Genomic DNA, 22,393 nt, shown 5'->3' with positions numbered 1-22,393 from the left:
GCCAAGAAAACAAACAGATTCATCCTAGAGAGGGTTAAACCAGGCTGCTCCTTGGAGGCGAGGATTCTGGGGCTTCATCTGACATACTTTGGACATGCTGTAAGGAGAGACAGGTCTTTGGAGAAAGACATCATGCTGGGTAGAGTAGAGGGACAGCGCAGGAGGGGAAGACCCTCTATGAGGTGGAATGATTCAGTGACTGGGGTACTCGGGATGGGTGTGTCGGGGGCAGTGAGATTGGCACGGGATAGAGCACGGTTTAGGGCTGTTGTACATAGGGTCGCTATGAGTCGCAAACTACTTGACGGCATATAACAACAACAACAACAACTCTCCAATAAGCTTTTTATCCCCACAAACTCTCCGTGTAATACACCAATCCTCCCAGTTAAAAAAGTGATGGATAATACAGCCTAGTTCAGGATTTGGGGCTAATTATTGCAGTCATTGTCCCCGTTCATCCAGTTGTTCTGAACCCCTATACCTTAATATCAAATATCCCCCATCTACCACTCACTTCTCAGTTCTGAATCTTAAAGATGCTGTCTTCCCTATTCCACCAGACCCTGGTTGCTATAATCTCTTTGCATTTACTTGGGAATGCCCTGACACAAATACTGCTTCCCAGCTCACATGAACAGTCCTCCTTCTGCATCACCCCTTACCTCTTCAGACAAGCCCTGGCCAAAGATCTAGACTGCTCCTTATCTCCTAGTGTTCTTTTGCAATATGTTGACAATCTCTTACTGTGCTGTCCCTCCTATGAACAGACTCACACTGCTCAATTTTTCAATTTCTTAGCCTCCAGGGGATACAAGGCATCCTTGTCCAAAAATCAATTGTCACTCCTCACAGTCACATATCTTGACTTTCAACTGACCCCCAGCACTAGAAGTTTAAAGGTCAACTGGCACTGAGCCATTGAAAGCCTCCAGCCACCCCAAAGTGCTGATCAAATCATCTCTTTTCTTGGCTTTATTGGTTTTCTTGGACATTGGATTCCCAACTTTTCCTTACTAGCAAAACACATTTATGATGCAGTGAAAGCCACCCTACAAGGACCCCTGGATACATCCCAGGTAGTTAGAAGAGCTTTTCTTAAGCTCCAGCATCTACTCATCAGACCCCACTGTGGCTCCCCCAGCATAGTGACAGCAGGGCCACAGCTGAGATCAGAGTCCAGACAAGGACTGAGTTCCCTCTGCAAACAGAGAATTCTGCCCAGCCCCCCCGGAGGAGATACTGGATGCCCTCTGCAAACAGATTTCCACCCAGCCTCCCACCCAAGGGGACACCGTGTCTGAGCTTTGGTCTTAGTTTAAAGATTAAGCTTACCCATTGTTTTGTTGGCAACACTTTAGTTTTAAGGAAAAATACAGTCTCCGGAGATTGGACTTTTATAGTATGATTAGCTGAAACTAAATAAAAACCATAAGGAGACTAAGAAAGGGGCCTTTTCACAGTGCTATGCTGTGAGAGGACCTCTGCCATAGCCTTCCCTCTCATTTCATCATATCCCTGCTTTCTTTCTTCATCTGGTTTGCAACACCCTACCCCTCGTGTTGTCAAACTCATCTAAACCTTTCCTTCTATACATTAATGAGAAACAGTATTGATGTTAGTATCTTGACTCAGCCCCTTGGGCCTACCTTTACTCCCATTGCATACCTTTCTAAGCGGCTCGACATCACCACCCAGGGATGGAAACCCTGTTTATGAGCCCTAGCAGCAGCCGCGACTCTCCTCACTAAAGAGGCACTCAGACTTACTGTGAGAAGCCCTCTGCAGGTATTCTCAAGCCATAGACTTCAGAATCTACTTTCCCACTGCTTCCTGTCTTTACTTCCCCCGAACATCTGCAGGAACTCCATCGAATGTTAGTCAAAAACTCTGATATTTGCCTTTCTCAATAACCATCCCTCAATCCGGCCACCCTAGTCCCAGTAAACACCTCAATTTATTATGCACACAGCTGCCCTGAAGTCCTTGAAAACATGGGCTCTTTACTTCCCTAATAATCTGACCAACCCATCCCTGATCTAGACCATACTCTGTTTGTGGATGGCAGCTCTCAAGGTTACCATCCAGGCAGCCTATGCTGTAGTTTCCATAAAAAAGTGTAGGAAGTAGCAAAACTTCTCGAGGGCACAACCTCACAAAAAGCAGAGCTCATTGCCTTAACAAGGGTACTGCATCTAGCTAAAGGCCTGACTGTCAATATTTACACAGTCTCTAAATATGCCTTTTTAATTGCTCATTGCCATGCTTCCATCGGACATGAGCAGGGCTTTATTACAGCAAAGGGCTCACCCATAGTTAATAACAAATTAATGACTCCCCTGTTAAAGGCCCTTTTTATTACCCAAGCAGGTTGGTATAATCCACTGCAAAGGACATTAGTCATATTCCTTCCTTATCACCAAGGAAAACAACAAAGCAGTAAGAACTTTGGCCTTGCAATCACAACAACAAACTGCCCCCCTACTGTTTTCAACATTCCCAACTCTATTCAAAATATACCAAGAAAGGCAGTCTCTCCTCCAAAGTGGAGGCCACCTAATTGCCAGTGGATGGATCATGGTAAACGGCAAAGCAACATTGCCTCGAGAATAAAAAACAGATATTGTAGCACAGGTGCATCAGTCCCTACATATAGGAACCAAAGCTCTTTTAAAATTCCTCCAACCTTTGTTTCACTCCTCTTACCTGACTTGGATCATTGAATCAGTACAGGACAGATACCTTACTTGTAAACTAGTGAATACTCAGGCCCATATCCCACACACACCAACTCCGAGACCACACACCCAGACAGGACTGGCAGATTGATTTCACCCAGATGCCTACCCACACAAAATTATAAGTATCTCCTCACTATGACAGATACTTCTCTGAATGGGTTGAAGGTTTCCCCACGCAGTGAAAAACAGCAGACAAAGTTGCAGAGGTGTTACTCCAATATATCATCCCCAGGTTTGGCCTCCCTACATCTATCCAATTGGACAATAATCCTGGCTTCATCTCCAAGGTCACCTAGCAGGTATCCTCCAGCTTAGGCATCTGCTAGAAGCTGCACATACCATATCACCCCGAGTCCTTAGGCAAGGTAGAGTGCAAAAATGGACTCATTAAGTCTCACCTCACCAAAGTGGCCATCAAGTTATGCAAGTCCTGGGTCAACTTACTTCCTTTTGCCTTAGCCCATATTTGAGCAACACCCCACTCATCATCCTTTCGGAGCCCCTTCAAGATAATGTACTATGGACCATTTCTGCTGAACCATAACTTAACCTGCAGGCCCCACTCTTTTAGCATCATCCTTATCTCTCTTTCATTAGGCAATTACTCCAGGAACACAGACCCTCAACCTGGAGGTCTAGACCAAACAACTGAAGTTGCCCCAAGAGATGCCATCCTAATCAGATGGCATGCACCCAAACCTCTTTAACCACACTGGAATAAACCTTATTTAGTGGTCCTGACCACAGTGGTTAAGGTCATTGGTAACTCTCATTGGCACCACCTTTCCCAGGTCAAGCACGCTCCTCTCACTGAGCAGGTCTCCTCCACCTCTTAAATGATGAGTCCCACTACTCTTCACCTCACTAGGCACCTAAGTCCTAGGTAGTTCTTATATATGGAGGTTTAAAGTGAGAGAAATCTACACGTAGCAATCCACTTCAAGCACACGCCCCATTAGATCAGCAGATTACTCCCAAGTGGAATAACAAACAGCACTCACCATTCCAATACCACCTAAGGCAGTCTCACCCCTGGCGTAGGGTCTGGTGCCCCTTTTTGTTTGCTTCCTATTTGACCAGGTCAGCTCATACTGTCGGCAGTGGCCAGAGAAATATGGGAGTTGTCCATATTGGTCATGTAAGACATGTAAGATTCATGGAGCCCGAGCTGGCCAGACAAACAATGTTGCCTACTCAAGGAGCAGCTTTCAGCTCATTTCAGATCCCTGGAATCCCAGGTGGCAAACTGGGGTGGAAGGAAAACTATATCCCACAGAGTATAGCTACCTGCCCTTGGGCACAATACACATCAGCCGAGAATATTTTCTAGGTGTCAACACCCAATTACAGGTGTCCAACAACATTCTCCAAGCTGATCAGATCATAATATAACAAGTCTCCAGAGGGCCACAAACTATGCAGCCCTCTACCCAGGTCCAAGTTATTCAAAGTGCCTTGATATTTCACAACCAAAGTCAGATGGTGGCCAATCTTTCTCTTTCCCACTGTTTCCTGTGTGCCTCCTTACAACGATCTTTGCTAGCTGCTGTACCAATCAATTTCTCCAGATCACACTCCACCCAAGCACCTCAAACCACTCTGTCATGCAAAACTGAGTGCTCCACCATTCTGGGACCCATTCCCCTTTGAGAGGCAGAACCTTATCAGTGGACAAAGCCCTCTCGTGTCTGCTATACAACTTCCCCAATCATGACCCTAGCAAGGGGGCACAGCAGCTGTGTGAAAAATGTTAACATAAGCACACATTCTGTAGCTGAACTAGAACAATATTTTTGGTGTAATGGGACTCTATACAGGTGCATAAATTTGACCATCAAAGAGTCCTGTTTCCTTATAACAATTGTACCCCAGCTTACCCTGTATAGTGAATCTGAGCTGACTTGGCTCCTCCCCATTCCCCAAGCAAAAAAGAGCAGCATTTGTCCCAATCATGGTCAGATTCAACTTAGCCTCTGCTGTCACTGCTGGAGGCATGGCAGGAGGAGCTCTCAGCCATAGTATTATTTCTGCCCAAGATTCTGAAGAACACTCACAGCTAGCTCTAAAGATAATATCTGCTTCCCTAGCCTCATTCTAACATCAGCTGAGATCACTGGCACAAGTCGCCCTCCAAAATTGGACAGCTCTAGATCTCCTGATGCCTGAAAAAGGGGACACCTGCTTATTTTTAAGAGAGGAATGCTGCTATTATATAAATGAATCAAGACTGGTTGAAGAAAATGTCTCTAAATTGACAAAATTAGCTGAAGAATTAAAAAAAACATGAAAAACCACAAGCAATGGGCTCGAGAACCGATTTCTAACCTGGGTTCTTCCTTTTCTAGGACCAATAATATCATAAGCATATTGTTACTATGCTATCTGTCTTTTTAAATTCTTATTTCACAGGATAAAAGAAATTATGAACTGAACCAGCTACTACTATATCCATAGTCTCCTCTGGCAACTGACCTGGGGCCAACTCAACCTGGCCTCTAAGCCCAGATTGCTGTCCCCATTCAGAAGGAAGTAGCTAGAATGAAGATAGATCACGCTCTATCACTAAAGAAGCTGAGACGTTGGGCCAAGGGAATTAGAAATCAAAAGAATGAGCCACATCAGAAGGAAAGAATGAAATGCCTTGTCAACCTGGCCAAACTAAAGGCAGAACCATAAACCACAAGGACTGTCCCCACTCTCCCTCCACCCCACCCCACCCAAGGCTCTGCTATAAAAACTTACACGTATACACCCTAAGCTTGACTTCTTTGGCCTCCATCTTCAAACCAAGGAACCTCACCCAGAAGCTCCCTAATAAAGCTGCCTTTAAGCTTTTCTATATTCTGGTTCCTTTCTTGAGTCCATGACCTTATGACCTTACACTGTCCTCCAAATTTCCTAGCATATACTGGTGAGCACATCCAAGGCTGTATCTGTTAACTGAAACAAGTCAATTGGTATCACATCAACTCCTGAGGCCTTATTTTTTGGCAATGTCATCAATGCAGCTTCTACTCCCCCCTTCATTAGCATTGGCTCTGAGAGCTAGACAATGAGTAAAGCTGACAGAAGAATTGATGCCTTTGAGTCGTGGTGCTGGAAAAGACTATTGAACACACTTCCAAGAAAACAAATAGGTCTGTCCTAGAGAGTGAAAGCAGTTTGCTCCACAGAGGCAAGGATTTTAAAGCACTATCTCATATACTTTGGACAGGGTGCCAAGAGGGACCAGTCGTTGGAGAAGCATATCATGCTGGGAAGGACAGAGGATCAGCACAGAAGAGGAAGACCCTGGGTGAGAGGGAATGAAATGAGTACTGTGGCAGTGGGGTAAGGTGTATCAGAGAGGGTGAGACTTGTTCAGGATAGAGCAAAGTTCAGAGCAAATGTTCATAAGGTCACTATGGGTTGTAGCCAACTCAACAACACATAACAATTATGATGGTGAATACTTAACATAGAAAACTTAACAATGCTTAAAAACGTAAGTATAATTAAGTGTTATGAAATTCCCATTTTTCTTAATTTTAGCCATAATTTGTTCTGATCCACAGAGTCAATAAAATAGAGTCTTTGCACAAACACAGACAGACATTCTTCTGGTATTCTCTGCTTTCAGCCAGGATCCATCTGATATTAGCAATAGTACCTTGATGTCATGGCCTCTTCTGAACTCCGCTATAACTTCTGGTAATTCTCTGTCAATGTACTTGTTCCAGCCATTTCGGGAGGATCTTCAGCAATATTTTGCTTGAATGTGATATTAATGATACCATTAGATAATTTCCACATTCTGTTGGATCATCTTTCTGTGGAATGGGAACAAATTTAGATCTCTTCCAGTCAGCTGGCCATGTAGCTGACTTCCAAATTTCCTTGCACAGAAGGGTGAGCACATCCAGGGATGTATCTATTAGTTGAAACATGTCAGCTGATATTCCATCAATTTCTGAGCCTTACTTTTTGCCAATATCTTCAATGCAGCTTGAACTTCTTCTTCCTTTACTACCACTAATTCTTGTCCACATGCTGCTTCATGAAATATTTAAGTATCAACCAATTCTTCCCGGTACAGTAACTGTATTTCCTCCATCTTCTTTTGATACTTCCTGGATCATTCAAAATTTTTCCCATAGTAGTTCTCAATATGGAAATTCAAGGCCTGAATTTGTTTTTCAGTTCTTTAAACTAAAGCAATACCAACAGAGGTGTTTTTTTTCTTTTTTATTCTCCAACTTGAGGTCTTTGCAAAGTCCATTATATTACTTTGCTCTGTCTTCTTAAGCTGCCCTTTGAAATCTTCTGCTCATGTCTTTACTTTGGCATTTCATCCCTTTGTTTTGCCTTCTCTACACTCTATTGCAATTTTCAGAGTCTCTTCAGATACCTATTTTGGTCTTCGTCCTCTATCTCTGTAATGACCTTTAGCTCTCTTCATAGAGGATATTTTTTCTTAGTCATCACAACTCACCTAGAGTACAATTATTCGTGTTCAACAACTCAAACCTACTGAATTTTTTTTTAATTTTCCATTTTTTAATTGAGATTTTAATGAAAGTTTATGAAGAACTTGGATTTCCAGTCATTCATTGTTGCACATTTTCCTCCCTGCTGCCCCTTCACCCCAGTTAACATTTTGTTTGGGGAAAAAAAGGGTGGGGTGTGTTTGTGGTTTTTTTTTTTAATTCAGGATGGATAGAGATACATTAAAGGTGATATTTTGGTTCTTGTGGACTTGTTTTCATTTTCTTTAGCTTCAATTAGATCATGTAAATAAGTAATTGATGGTCTGTTCCACAGTCACTTGTGTTTGACTGCTGATATTGAGCTTATTTTTTTCAACAAAAGTAGTAGTTAATATGATTCCTGTGCAGTCCACCAGGTGAAGTACATGTATATAGTCACCATTTGTGTTTCTTAAAAAAAATTATTTGCTATGAATCATTGAATGCTCAAAATTCAGTCACTCAATCTTTCACCTCATTTCTATCCCCAAGTCCATAATTTCAAACTACTATTCCTTGTACCTTGTTTCCAACTTTTGCATACCAGTCACCATTATTATTAATGCATCTTGACTGCATACTTGATCAATCTCAGATTTCAAAAATTGGTAGTATACCTCAATATTTTCATTTTTGGCTTTACAATTTTGTGGTGGTTGTTGTTATATGCCCTTGAGTAACTTGCGTCTGCTCTACCCTGTGCTGTACAAATTTTAATAAGACTTGTATGAACTGGTCATTCTTTTACACGTATGGACACTATCCTATCACTCACAATACTGTACTTCATGGTAGATCTTGTAACAATCTTTTTTACTTTAACTATGAATGCAACACCATTTTTCTTCAGTGTTACTTTCCTGATGCGAAGCAGCCAATTTCAATAGAAGTAGGTAGAATTCCTCCATTCTTAATCTCTGGCTTTAATAATTGGTTTGGATATTTTAACAATAGCCATATTAATAGGTCTTCATTATGGACATATGGATATTATTCTGTCACTGACAGCATTGTACTACAGAGCATTATCTTGAAATGTTCTTTATGATAATGAATGCAAGGCCATTTTTCTTCAATTTGTCATTCCTGGCATAGTTGAGTCTATGAATTTCTGATTCAAAATGGCTAGTATCAGCACATTACAGCTGCCTACTGTCCAAGATATGCCTCTTCCCATTCCATTTCGTTTTTTTACAACTTCCAACTTTCCTAGATTTAGTATACTCCATTTTCCAATTATTTATGGATGTTTACAGCTGTTTTTCTTTATTGTATGTCTTGCCACATCAGCTGATGGCTTTACTCCATCCACAACATTAAGTTAGACCCTACTTTGAGGAGGCAGCTCTTCCTCGATCATATTCTGAATGTACTTCACTGGACAGTATCTTACTATATTCATTTGGGTTTCAAGAGTTTGCTGTTTTAGAAGTGAATGGTAAAAAAAAAAGAAGAAGAACTGAATAGTCAGTTCTATTTCTTAGTCACTCTTAGTCTGGAACTTCCAATGATAACTTGTCTATAAGTGATCCTGCTGATATCGGAAATATTGGTCACATAAATTAAAGCATCACAGGACTATGTAAACTACCAGAATACAGCAAACTGACAGAAGAATGGTGGCCAATTTTAGAAAATAAAGTAAATAACTAATGCCAGCAAGAATATAATAGATTATTATGACAACAATCTGGAAAAAGGGGTGCATTGTGGGGTGGGGTGGGCTGGGGGAGGTGGCTGAAGAAAATGTACCACAATAAATTTAAAACAGTAAGAAAGAACCTAGCCTTAAAAAAAAAGAATATAACAGATTGTAAGGACAAAATTCAGTTAAAAATAAAGTGCTTAGGGAAATTTTGGGTTGCTATACTGCATAACTCCATGTGATAATTTTTATAAGTTAATAATGTGACCGGTACTTACCTAGAATTGTGTAACACAACAGCCCTACATGAAATAGAGTAGCAGCTTCCATCCTGCAAATCAGGATAAACTGGTAGATCTAGAAACTTTTCATCATGATTCCACAAGCTAGTTCTCCATAGGATCTCCTTTCTGCTACATAACCTTTCTGGTACATGGTACAGGCAGATTCCTAATGTAAAGCAAAGACTAGTAAAGCAAGCAAGTGCTTTTAGGGACTATACTGTCAATATCTGACCTGTTCTCGAGAATCTTAGAGATTAAAAACTGTAAAAAGCACTCTTCTTTTCATAATGAGCTACAAGATCACCATACTAACCATAATAAAGAAAAAAGAAAAGACAAAGATGCCTATGTGGACATTTCTACCTCTCTGATAGGAAAAACTAGAAAATGCCAAAGTAATACTGTCAAACATTCTAAGACCAAGACTGCTGTTGCTTTTATTGCTGCCGATTTGGAGCCAACTCACAGCTGACCATCCAGTGGATTTTCAGAAGCTAAAAACTGCACAGGGGGTGTCTGTCCACTTTTCACCTAGGAACAACTGGCAGATTCAAACTGAGTGTTCTGTAAACTTTTGTTATGAGATCCTTGTCTGAGATGGTATTACCAAATGTTTGTTCCCAGTCAGTAGGTTTTCTTTTCATCCTGTTGGAAAATGGTTTTGATAAGCACAAAGATTTAATCTGTAGAAGGTCCCACTCATCAATTTTATCCTCTCCAGATTGTGCATTTCTGGCTGTATTTGGCAATCTCTTTATACCACAGAGTAGGCTATTCAAGCTTGATCCCAGTTTGTCTTTTATGAACTTTATGGTTTGGGATTTTACTCCCAGGTCTCTGATCCACCTTGAGTTTTTTTTGTTTTTTTAAATTTTTATTTTATACTGGTTTATTTATAAAGTTCATATATATTGTTTTCACACCAGATCTTTCCCATTTCCTAATTCCCTCTCCCTCCACCCATCAAACTGTACAACCCTATGATTAACAGTTCCCCTCCACCCCCCAATCTTCAGCCCTCTACTCCTCCTTTTCATCCCCTTCACACCCACTGGATCCTCATACTTGTTCTACAATAATGGTCTTATACAATATTTGTCCTTGTGGGACTGAGTTAGTTCACTTAGCATAATGCTCTCTAGTACCTCCCAAGTTAGGTAGTCATTTACAAAATCATGGCTCCTGTGTACTGTGTGTAAATTCATCGCATGAGTGTACCATAGTTCCTAAATAAATTCCATTGTGGTTGGACATCTGGGCTGTTTCCATGTTCTTGTGATGGTGAATAGCACTGCTATGAACATTGGTGTACAAGTCTCAATTTGTGCCTCAGTTCTTATTCTTTCAGGGTTATTTCAAGTAGTGGGATAGCCAGGTCATATGGAATTTCTATGTTCAGCTTTCTGAGGAAACACCAGACTGCCTTCCAGATTGTTTGTACCATTTTACAATCCCACCAACAATGTCAAAGAGTTCTTTTCTCTCTACATCCTCTCCAACATTTATTACTTGCTTTTCTGTTAAACTTTGTCACTGCTATTGGAGTGAGATGGTATTTCATTGTGATTTTGATTTGCAGCTCTCTTACTGCCTTGAGTTGATTTTTGTGTATGGTGTGAGATGTGGTCATGTTTCACCTTTCTGCAGTAGCAGTCCATTTTATCAGCAGCATTTGTTGAAGAGGTTGTCATTTCTCCATTTGATAGGTTTTACTTCCTTGTCAAATATCAGTTGACTATAGATAGATGGGTCCATTTCTGGGTTCTCAATTCTGTTCCATTGGTCTCTGGGCCTGTCATTGTACCAGTATCATGCTGTTTTGGTTAGGTTTTGGGGTCAGGTAGTACTATGCCTTCCACCTCATTTTTGTTTTAAAGAAGTGCTTTGTGGGTGGGGGTGAGGTGGGCGGGGATGAATGAATGGAAATCTAAAATGTCTGTAAATTTTCACTGAAATTAATTAAAAAAAAAAAGTGTTTTGCTCATTCAGGCTCTTTCCTCTCCAAATAAACTTGACAAATTCTCTTATGATATCTTTGAAAACTGAATTTGATAATCTGTATTGTAATTGCATTGAACATATAGATTGCTTTTCATAGGACTGTTATTTTCATAATATTGAGTCTTCCTATCAATGTACAGGGCACATTTTTCCATTTATGAAGTCTTTTATTGTGTTTCACAGAAGTGTTCTGTAATTTGCTTCTTTACAGGTCTTTTGTGTCTCTAGTTAGGTTTATTCACAAATATCTCAATTTGTGGTTGGCTATTGTAACTGGAATTATTTCTTGGTTTCCTTCTTTGAGTTCTCTTTGTTACTGTAGAGGAATCTCACTGATTTTTGGATATTGATCTTGTATCCTCCCACCCTACTAAATTGGTCCATTAACTCTAACAGTTTGGGTGGGTTTTTTTGTTGAGTCCCTGGGATTTTCTGTGTACATTATCATATAATCTGCATATAGTGACAGTTTAACTATCTCTTTGCCAAGCTGGAAGCCTTTTATTTCCTTCTCTTGTCATATTGTCATAGCAAGTACTTCCAATAATACTGAACAGAATGGTGAGTGGGCGTCTTTGTCTGTTCCCTGCTAGCAAGAAAAATTATTTGTCTTTCTACATTGAGAATTATATTGGCTCTAGGTTTTGTACATACACTTTTGACTATGTTGAGGAAATTCCCTTCTATTCCGATTTTGCTGAGTGTCTTAATCAGGAAGGAATGTTAGATTTTATCAAACGCCTCTTCTGTACCAATTGCTAAGATCATATAGTTCTTGTTATATGCTTTGTTAACGTGATAATTATATTGACTGTTTTTCTTATGTTGAACCATACTTGCATACCCACTATGAATCCAACCTGGTTATGATGAATTTTTTTATGTGCTTTTGGATTCTATCAGCTAGGGTTTTGCTAAAGATTTTTGTGTCTATGCTCATGAGAGATATTTGTCTGTAATTTTCTTTTTTGGTAATATCTTTGCCTGATTTGGTATTAGGGTTAAGTTTGCTTCATAACACTTTTGTAATTTCCTTCTAAATGTGGACAAATTGTAGCTTATTAGCTCAAGAGGGGAATTTTTAATATTCTTTCCATTGTTGTTGTTGTTAAGTGCCATCGAGTTGTAGGCGACTCATAGCAACCCTATAAAAGAAAGTCCTCAACACTTGTGAGACTCTCATCCTTTCTCCAGGTTCACAGGGTTTCTGGAGCCAAGCTACTATGGAAGTGGACGCCACTCCTGCTTCCAAGCTTGTTTTAATTGGGGAGTTCTACCAAATACTGTCCGCAACCATTAATACATTTGACACATGAGTGTCACAGTGTACAGCTTCACAGCTACCCCAAGTTACCTCTGTACGGCAAGTGGACACACCAGGGCTATATGATCTAGAAGAATGTTGAAACAAAAACCATGAAAAACAGGCATGAGGGCCGCAGATTAAAAGCCACCCACCTTTGCCTTGGTAGCATCACTTTCTGTCCACTAGGCCAACTAATCTCTCCATTAAGGAAAACAAATTTGTTTCCATTAAGAAAACAAATATCTGAGAAAAACTGATGAAATCACCAAATAACCCACATTTGTTCCACCTACAAAGATAAGGCCATCATTTCAATTTGCTAATACTGATGTTGTTACTAGGTGCTGTCTAGTCAATAACTACTCACAGTGGCCCAATGTGACAATCAAACTACTCCTATATAGTTTCTAAGCTAGTGGTAAGGAGCTGTGCTGCCAACTCAAAGGCATATAGTTCAAATCCAGCAGCTGCTCCAAGGGTGAAAAACAGGCAATCTCTTGCCATATGATTTACAGTCTCTGAATATTAGCTCTATGGTCAGCTATGGGTCAGTTCCAACATGACAGCACATAACAATAACAATAGCAACAACAACAAGAGTCTCTAAGGTCTTCTGACTTTCCGATCCATGGGGATGGTTAAAAAATGCCAACTTTCTGGTAGGCAGCCAAGGACTTTACTCATCATACCAAAAGAGGTCCTAGTGTAGACACTAGAAACATATCTACGAGAACAGAAAGACCACTGCATTGTCCCACTTTAATGAAACATATTCAAAAGCAGTTGTTGTTGTTGTTATGTGCCATCGAGCTGCTTGCGACTCACAGCAATCCTATGTACAATATCCTGAAACCCTGCTCTGTCCTGTGCCAATCGCACTGTCTCCGACACACCCACCCCGATCGCCCCAGTCACTGAATCAATCCACCTCATAGAGGGTTTTCCCCTCCTGCGTTGTTCCTCCACCCTCCCAAGCATGACGTCCCTCTCCAAGGACCGGTCGGTCCCTCCTTGCAACATGTGCAAAGTATGTCAGACAAAGCCTCAGAATCCTTGCCTCCAAGGAGCAGCCTGGTTTAACCCTCTCCAAGATGAATCTGTTTGTTTTCTTAGCAGTCCATGATACCCTCAATACTCTTCTCCAGCACCACAGCTCAAAGGAATCAATTCTCCTTCTATCCTCCCTAGTCATTATCCAACTCTCTGATGCATACCAAGTGATTGCCAAGACCCTGGCCTGTATAAAGTGCACCTTAGTCTCCAGAGTGACACCACTGCTCTTAAGTACTTCGGAGAGGTCCCTACCAGCAGACTTTCCCATCACAATACGTCTTTTAATTTCCTGGCTGCTGGTGCCAAGAGTGCTGACTGTGGAGCCAAGCAGACTTTAGCTGTGAACAACCTCAATCTCTTCACCATCCATCCTGATGCTGCCAATTGGCCCAGTGGTGAGAATCTTTGTCTTCTTGATATTAAGCCTCAATCCATATTGAGGGCTGCACTCCTTGACCTTCTGCAGCAAGCATTTCAGGTCCTCCTCAGTTTCAGCAAGCAGGGTTATGTCATCTGCGTCACGCAGACTCCTGATGAATCTTCCACCAACCTTGACGCCACACTTCTTCTCATACAGCCCAGCCTCCTGGATAATCTGTTCTGCCTATAGGTTGAAAAGGTATGGAGACAGGACACATTCCTGGCGTACACCCTTCCCAATTTTGAAGCATGCAGTGTTTCCTTGCTCTGTTCTGATGACTGCCTCCTGGTCCAAGTATACGTTTAGCATTAGAATGATCAAGTGTTCTGGGATTCCTATTCTTCTCAGAGTCAGCCATAGTTTGTTATGATCCACACAGTCAAACGCCTTTGCATAGTCAATGAAACACAGATAGACATTCCTCTGGTATTCCCTGCTTTCAGCCAAGAGCCATCTAACATCAGCTACAATATCTCTAGTACCACGACCCCTTCTAAACCCAGCATGGACTTCTGGCAGTTCTCTGCTGATGTGCAGTTTCAATTATTTTTGGATAATCTTCAGCAAAATCTTGTTTGCATGTGAAATCAATGATATTGTTCTACAATTTCCACACTCTGTTGGGTCACCTTTCTTTGAAATGCAAACAAATATAGATCTCTTCCAGTCAGTTAGCCAAGTGTTTGTCCTCTAGATTTCTTGGCACAACTTGGTGAGCACTTCCAGGGCAGCATCTGTTAGTTGAAATACGTACATTTCTTTTTTTTTAAAAAAAAAAGACTTTATTTTTCAAATAAAATTGACATTCATTTTTGAAATTTAGTATGAGTAGAGTAAGAGCAGTGAATAAGGATGATAGAAGAAAAACTGATCTCTTTGAGCTGTGGTGTTGGAAAAGAGTACTGAATATCCTATGGACAACCAAAAGAACAAACAGATATGTCTTAGAGAAGATGCAGCCATAGTGTTCTGTGGGGGCAAAGATCACAAAACTTCATCCCATATACTTTGGGTCTGTTGCTAGGAAAGGCTATTCCTTGGAGAGGGGAACCCTGCTTGAAAAGGCAGAGGGGATGGCAAAAATAAAGGAAGATCTTCAAACAGATATACTGACAAAGTGACCATAGCAATCGGCTTGAGTAAATCAGAGATTGTGAGGATGGTACCGGATAGGACAAGGTTTTGATTTGTTCTTCATAGAGTCACTATGGGTAGTACTCAACTTGAGGGCACCTAACAACAATACTGAGAACGGCATCTTTGTGCATTTCTCGGTAAGAGTTGAAATTGCTATATTAATATAAAATAATTTATAGTTTGCATAACACTCTTTAATTTCCATAGCAATTAGACCTGTACCACCGAGAATTTCTAACAAAATAATATTCATATGTTATGATTTATAGATAGATGGTCATTATAAGGATAATATTTGACAATGAAAATATTTTTAATCTAATAAATTTTCAATAGTGACATGATTAAACAGGTGATAATATAACTGATTAAATATTGTTTTGTAATTAGAGCTCAAGTTTTCAGACAAGTATTAATAATACAAAGAAACCTAAAATAAGATAGAAGTTTATAAGTATAGGAAATATAATGTTAGTTATTATATTCTAATGGAATCTTGATATACTATTCCTGCCATTCTATTTCAGCAAGTCAACAAACAAGTTATATCACTTGGATTTAGGAGATAAATAGGAACAAATTAAACTTACCAGAGAAAGTAAGTATAATGTTGTCAATGGAGACTCACCAATCAAAAGAAAAAAGAGAAAGGGGAGAAGCAAACAAAAATATTAGATGTTAACAATGTATGTTACAAATTTATATTTTAAGTGGCTTTGTAGTTGCATTGTGCAATGTAATATTTTTGATAACCACTAAGAAATCACCTAGAATAAATTCACAGAAGAAAAATGGATGAAAAAAAATCCACAGCACAAATTACAAACCTGACTTTCAAAGGCAAAAGAGCCCTCCATTTTTTCTCTCTCATTTTTCCCTTGTCTTTCCCATTCTTTTCATCATACTCAGTCCTGTTATATAGTCACTACATGTCAACCTACCTCACTGAGAATTTTGCTAAGACTAAAAACACAGTAAGGGGTCTTTCACCCAATTGCGCAGCTAGCTCGGGTTTCACCTTAGTTCTGGAAGAGGTGGGCCTGAGAAAACATCAAGTTGTCTTTGGCAAGAGATTTTCTACATCCTTCCTTGAAAGATGAAAAGGAAAAGCATAAAAAGAAGTGACAAGTTCAAAGCCAAATTCTTACTTTATAGATATAAAATGTCCAGGTTACTACAAAATTACCAATTTTCAGCCATGCTCAGACAGTGGTTCTTTCTGTAGGTTGTTCAACAGTTTTGTGTCAGCCCACAGGAGGAAAAGTCAGACTCACAGAAGGTTATTCATTTAGAAGAAAGCACAACTAACGTTCTATACAGGTTCCTGAATTTCTGTTCAGTCACAGAAAACCTTACCAATCAAGTAATTCTGGTTAATCCACCAAGATAATAAAATAACAATTCATTTTTTGGTAAAGCAAATAGTACTTATTTCTTCTGGTGCCAACTTTTTCAATAAAGTTTTTATTATGGAGGGGGGAACCACATACCCCCCCCCCACAATAAGCATGACTTCCAGCAAGATGATAGACTAAGCAGATGGAAGTCCAGATGCTTTACAACTAAGACATTAAAAAAAAAAAAAAAGATAACAGATACCAATTATAAACTTGGAACTCTGAGTTTCAAAGTTAGGGAAGTAGTTCAAACACAAATTGAAGGGAGAAATTAAAATGAAAACATCAAAGAAGGAGACAGATGTAGTAGTAAATTGTGATTGCATCTAACACAGCACAGACACCCTGAACAAGCAGCTTTCTGATGGGCACAGAAACTACTCCAACAGTGTACACATCATTGGCTGGCCTGAAGCCCATTCATTGCAAAGAGCCTTCCTTTTTCTCTCTCTCTCTCATTTTACCCTTGTCTTTCCCATTCCTTTTTAGGTTTTGTTTGTTTTTAATTTCTTGCCATTTTCTTCTTCTTTTTTTCCTTTCCCTTTTCCCCTTTTCATTCTTCTACTGCTATTTTGGGTGCTTTTTCTTTGTCCCACTTAGAAACAGATGGCAACCATATCCATAAAGTCCACCCACATACACACACCTCTAGCAGTTTCACATATTAGGCAAGAGAAAAGATTATCTTCTGCTCCACCTAACTAATGATGAGACTATAACTAATGTCAGACCAGTCTGCCTTCAATTGTTCTACACAGTCAACAGAGAATTGAATATACAGGTCCATTCTATCACACCCACCAGAAGACAGGAGAAGAAATACCAAGAATTGTCAAACTAGAAAGCTGTGTTGACATTTCCAAGCCCAATCAGATATTTCTAAATAATAGAAAAACAACACAATGTTTCACAGGCAAAAGATAACTTCAAACAATGCAAAAGAAAAAAACAAACAAAAACAAAAAACCAGGACAAGATGGCACAAAAAAGTGATCAAAATACAGAACCAAAAAAATCTTCCAGAGGAAGAAATGCTCTTGGAACTTCCTATTAAGAACTCAAAAGAATGATGGTTAGGTGTCTTCCACTGATTGAGAAAAAGTTCTAGAAACTGCAAACAAAACTAAGGAATAAAAACTCCAGATGAATTTTAAAATAATAGAAAAATTAGACAAAATAAATAGAAAATTATAAAGAATACAAAAATAACAAACTGAAATTCAGTAGGTAAAAAGTAAACTTTCACAAACACCACACTGACAAAATAGCAGAATGTAATATATGAAACAAAGAACTAGTGAGATAGAAGACAAATCCTTAATATTAATCTGTTAGAGGAACAATCAGGAAAAAAGAAAGAAAAAAAATGAAGAAAGGATAAGTATTATGTGTGAAACCATGATAGTGAATAACTTATCTGTGACTGTTAATATTTAAGACCAAGAAGAAATGGGGGGGGGAAGTAAAAAGGAAATTGCTGAAGATTTGTTAGAAGAAAATTTCCCAAGTATTATGAAAAATTAGGAAACATGCATTCAAAAAGCTGAACTAAATCCATACAGGATGCTGCTGCTGTTGTTGATATATGTGTCACTGAGTTGAAATCAATTCAGCTGACAGTCCTCCAGGGAATTTTCAGAGGCTATAAATGGCACAGGAAAAGACTATCCATCTTTCTCTCATAGAACAACTGATGGATTCAAACCACCTACCTTTTGGTTGGCAGGCCATCAGGGATACCCTCCCCCCAAAAGAAGAAAGAAGACTAAGACATATCATAATCAAATTTTCCAAAATCAAAGACCGAGTACTTGAAAATAGCTGGGGAAAAACAGAGTTACCCACAAAGAAAAATCACTAAGATTAAGCTCCAATTTCTCAGAAGAAACCACGCAGGCAAAAAAGTAATGAATGAGATGACATATATAAAACTATGAAAGAAAAAAAATTGCTAATCAAGAATTATATACCCAGGAAAAGTGTCTCTCAAATATGATGGTAACATTTGGACAATGCCAGATTAACAGAAATTAAGAAAATTTGTGAAAACTAGACTATACAAAAAAAAAAAAAAAGCAAAGATACTGAAAAAATTAGTCCAAAGGACTAATGGACCTTGTTGTTGTTGTTATTGTGTACCAAAGAGTCTAACCAACTCATAGCTGACCCTTGGTGGGTTTTCAGAGGCAGTTAATCACATGGAAGGAGAATGCCCATTCTTCTCCAGCTGGTGACCTCAAACCATGTGACTTTGGGATTACAGAGCAGCTTCCTGCCACTAGGCAATTTTATTATGTGTAGTCTGATCCTTTGCAACTCATAATGACCCTATAACAGCTCTGAACCCTGCTCTATACTGAGCCAACCTTATCATTTCTGACACACCTATCCTCATTACCCTAGTCACTGAGTCAATCCATCTCATCCAGGTTCTTCCTCTCTTAGGCTGTCCCTCCACCCTCCCAAGCAAGCATGATGTTCCTCTCCAAGGACTGGTCCCTCCTTGCAACATGTCCAAAGTAGGTAAGACAAAGCTTCAGAATCCTTGCCTCCAAGGAGCAACCTGGTCTCACCCTCTCTAGGAAGAACCTGTTTGTTCTCCTAGTGGTCCATGGTATATTCAATACTCTTCTCCAGCACCACAGCTCAAAAGCATCAATTCGTCTTCTATCATCCCTAGTCGCTGTCCAGTTTTCTGTTGCATAACAAGTAATTGCTGACTAAATCTCAACTTTCACTATCTTGAGATCAGAAAAACTAGAGGGTGATTACATTACGGGTACTGTAATTAATGTTACAAAACAAAAATTGTATGAGTGGTTGATTGGGAAAATTAGTTTGTTTTCATAAACTATCAAATAACAATTTTAAAAAATCCTGCTATTTAGAAGTGAGAACATCGGTGATAGGATAGTAAAGTAAAAAGAAATATATCACCTAACCACTGGTTACATCTTATCTGTTCTGATGGCCTATAAAAGACCACTTTAAAAAAAAAACGCACAACAAAACATTGTAAACTAGACTGCTCCTTAACAAAGATGAATAAAGGAAATTTTGAGAAAAAACTCCCAAACATTATCCATATCTTTACCCATGCCTATATTGCCTAAAACATCTATCTTCACTACTTACAACTTTCTCAACTGGCAACTGAAAATTAGTTTGACTCATTGGTATGCCAAAAGTCTTCATTGAAGTTTGTCAAGCATTTTTAAATATACAGCTAAAAGTCTCTTTTTCGGTTACTGCAGTGCTAGGAACCATGAGCAGCAAAGTCTCTCGCACCACCCTCTACGAGGCGGTGTGGTGAAGTCCTGCACAGGAACCAGTGCAAACACAGAAAGTTTTTGGAGACAGTGGAGCTGCAGATCAGTATGAAGAACTATGACCCTCAGAAGTACAAGCGTTTCTCGGGGACCGTCAGGCTTAAGTCCACCCCACGCCCCAAGTTCTCAGTGTGTGTTCTTGGGGATCAGCAGCACTGTGATGAAGCCAAGGCTGTGGATATCTCCCACATGGACATCGAAGTGCTGAAAAAACTCAACAAGAATAAGAAGCAGGTCAAAAAGCTGGCCAAGAAGTATGATGCCTTTTTGGCCTCTGAATCCTTGATCAAGCAGATCCCAAGAATCCTAGGTCCAGGGTTAGCCTGGCAAGTTCCCTTCTCTGCTGACCCACAATGAGAACATGGTGGCAAAAGTAGACAAGGTTAAGTCGACCATCAAATTCCAGATGGAAAAGGTCCTGTGTCTTGCAGTGGCTGTTGGCCATGTGAAGATGACTGATGATGAACTTGTTTACAACATCCACCTGGCTGTCAACTTTCTGGTTTCTCTGCTAAAGAAGAATTGGCAGAATGTTCGGGCTTTGTACATCAAGAGCACCATGGGCAAGCCCCAGCGTCTGTACTAAGATACAGCTCAATAAATCTTACTGTTAATACAAAAACAAAACAAAAACATATAGCTAAAAGCTGTTATAACAAGGAATTTATTTAAAAAGTTACATCATTTTCTGTATTTTTATCATTTCCATGTATTTTGTATATAGATTTTTTCAGAGAAGTGGGTATATATATATCTCCTTATACATAAGTAAGCTTGGATATAGTTGGCAGTTTATCATATGTACAGTTTTTTATTCTACATACTTTTTTTTTTTTCATTTTACCAGTAGTATTTTAGAAAACATGCCTGTGTTAGAAATAAGAATGTTGATATGTTGTTGTGCGCCACTGAGATGATGTACTCATAAAGTTTCCTAAACTGTAAGATTGAAGGGAGCAGATCACCAGGTCTTTTCTTCTGGAGTCTAGTGGGTTCCAGACCTTTATTTAGGTGCTAAGCTTTTAAGAACTGCATAACAAAGGCACCTAATGTTAACATCCCACTACCATGGAGTTGCTGTGATTTAGTAACCCTATAGACAGAGTATATTGGCCCAATATAGGCAGCCTGCTACATTGTTCTCCTGAATAGTGACTGGTAGTTTTGAATAGCTGCCCTTTTGGTTAGGAGCCAAATGCTATAACCACTACACCACTAGGACTCCTCATGTTGAGCCAGCAGTGTGATACAGAATATACTTCACTGTTCCAGCCTCCAAGTGCCTACATTATTCCTGCTGCCTGGACCCCACTTCCAATTCTGCCAAGTTAAATCCATTTCCTTTTCAAGGCCTAGCTTAAACGCTTCATTCTCAGAACTCCCATATCAGCTTCTCTTTCAAATACTCTATGCTTCTGTGATAAAGTGGTTTTAGTACTTGAGCTGTTTCTACCACATTGTGAGAGTCTACTGTCAATTTTTTTTAAGTCTCTCATGGACGGACTACAGACCCAAGAAAATGTTAAATATGAAAAATAAAATATCAGCTTAAAATAGTCTTCAAATGTGATAGCAGCCTAATTATTCAATCGGTGGGGCTGCTAGAACCCATTCTGTTATTAGCAGAACTCAACTAACTTAACTGAAAACTTTTTTTTTAATTCATTCATTTATGCACACTTTCTTCCCTCCCCCTCCTCCCCTGCCCCCAAGGCTATTGTCAAGAGCAGGGACATCGTTTATTTCCCAATCTCATTTTAATGTCACCCAATTCAGTGTTCTATACACATTAAGTCTCAATACCGAGTTGTAAAACTACAAAAAAAGTACTGTGGTGTTTAGAATGAACTCAATGCCCACAACAAAAAGTTCAATAAACACAAAAGCCATAGGGTGGAGCAAAAATAGAGAATTTACTGAGAAGGGCGCACAACAAACAAAATTAAGTGGAAATGAGAGTACTTTCATAGTTTATCTTACGCTCCGAAAGTAAAACAAGAAAAATACCTATTTTTCATTATTATTTCATTAATAATGATGCACTTGGTAGCTTTAATTTCCAAATTATAAAGAGTTTTCATTAAGCAGAGATCTGAATCTGTGTGGCCTCCAGGATCTGGCACAAATCACCTTGTACCATCAACTAATTAGGTAATATAGGCCAAGAATGACCAAAACAAACAAAAAAAATTAAATTAAAAAAATTTAAAAAAAAAAGAATGACCAAAACACTCTTCTAGAAGGATACAAGAAAGTGAAAAATCTCGCCACCCTTTTCCTCTGAGTGAGGAGTTAAAACCTAAGTTTGGTAAGTATCTGAGATACGAGGAAGTGAGAGTTTGAAGACTGTCCTAAATGAAAATTACCTTCTCGCCACATTTTGTAATACAAAATGACAGTACACACCTCTTCCAGTAGAAGGGGATGACGGGAAGAAGATTTAGGACTGACCTGGGTTTTCTTGTTCTATGGTCCAATCTCCAGAGCCATGCAAACCATGTCAGAAATAAACCACAAACATAGGCTTCAATCTTACATACAGGGAAGTCACAGTAGCGGTGGCAGCAGGGGCTC

At 39.5% G+C, this 22,393-nt stretch overlaps 2 pseudogenes; both read left to right on the top strand.

Annotated features, from left to right (window-relative positions):
* The window catches only part of LOC102861186, a 35,716-nt pseudogene extending 32,336 nt beyond the window's left edge, over positions 1–3,380 (top strand).
* A 16,497-nt stretch (positions 3,381–19,877) lies between these two features.
* Positions 19,878–20,405, top strand: LOC102852624 (annotated as a pseudogene).
* Positions 20,406–22,393: the final 1,988 nt, after the last annotated feature.

The sequence above is a fragment of the Elephantulus edwardii genome, unplaced genomic scaffold, assembly GCF_000299155.1.
Source record: "Elephantulus edwardii isolate Elephantulus edwardi_28Jun2011 unplaced genomic scaffold, EleEdw1.0 scaffold00378, whole genome shotgun sequence".
In the NCBI taxonomy this organism is placed as follows: domain Eukaryota; kingdom Metazoa; phylum Chordata; class Mammalia; order Macroscelidea; family Macroscelididae; genus Elephantulus; species Elephantulus edwardii.
Note: the sequence above shows the minus strand (reverse complement) of the source record. Positions and strands in the feature narration are given on the sequence as shown.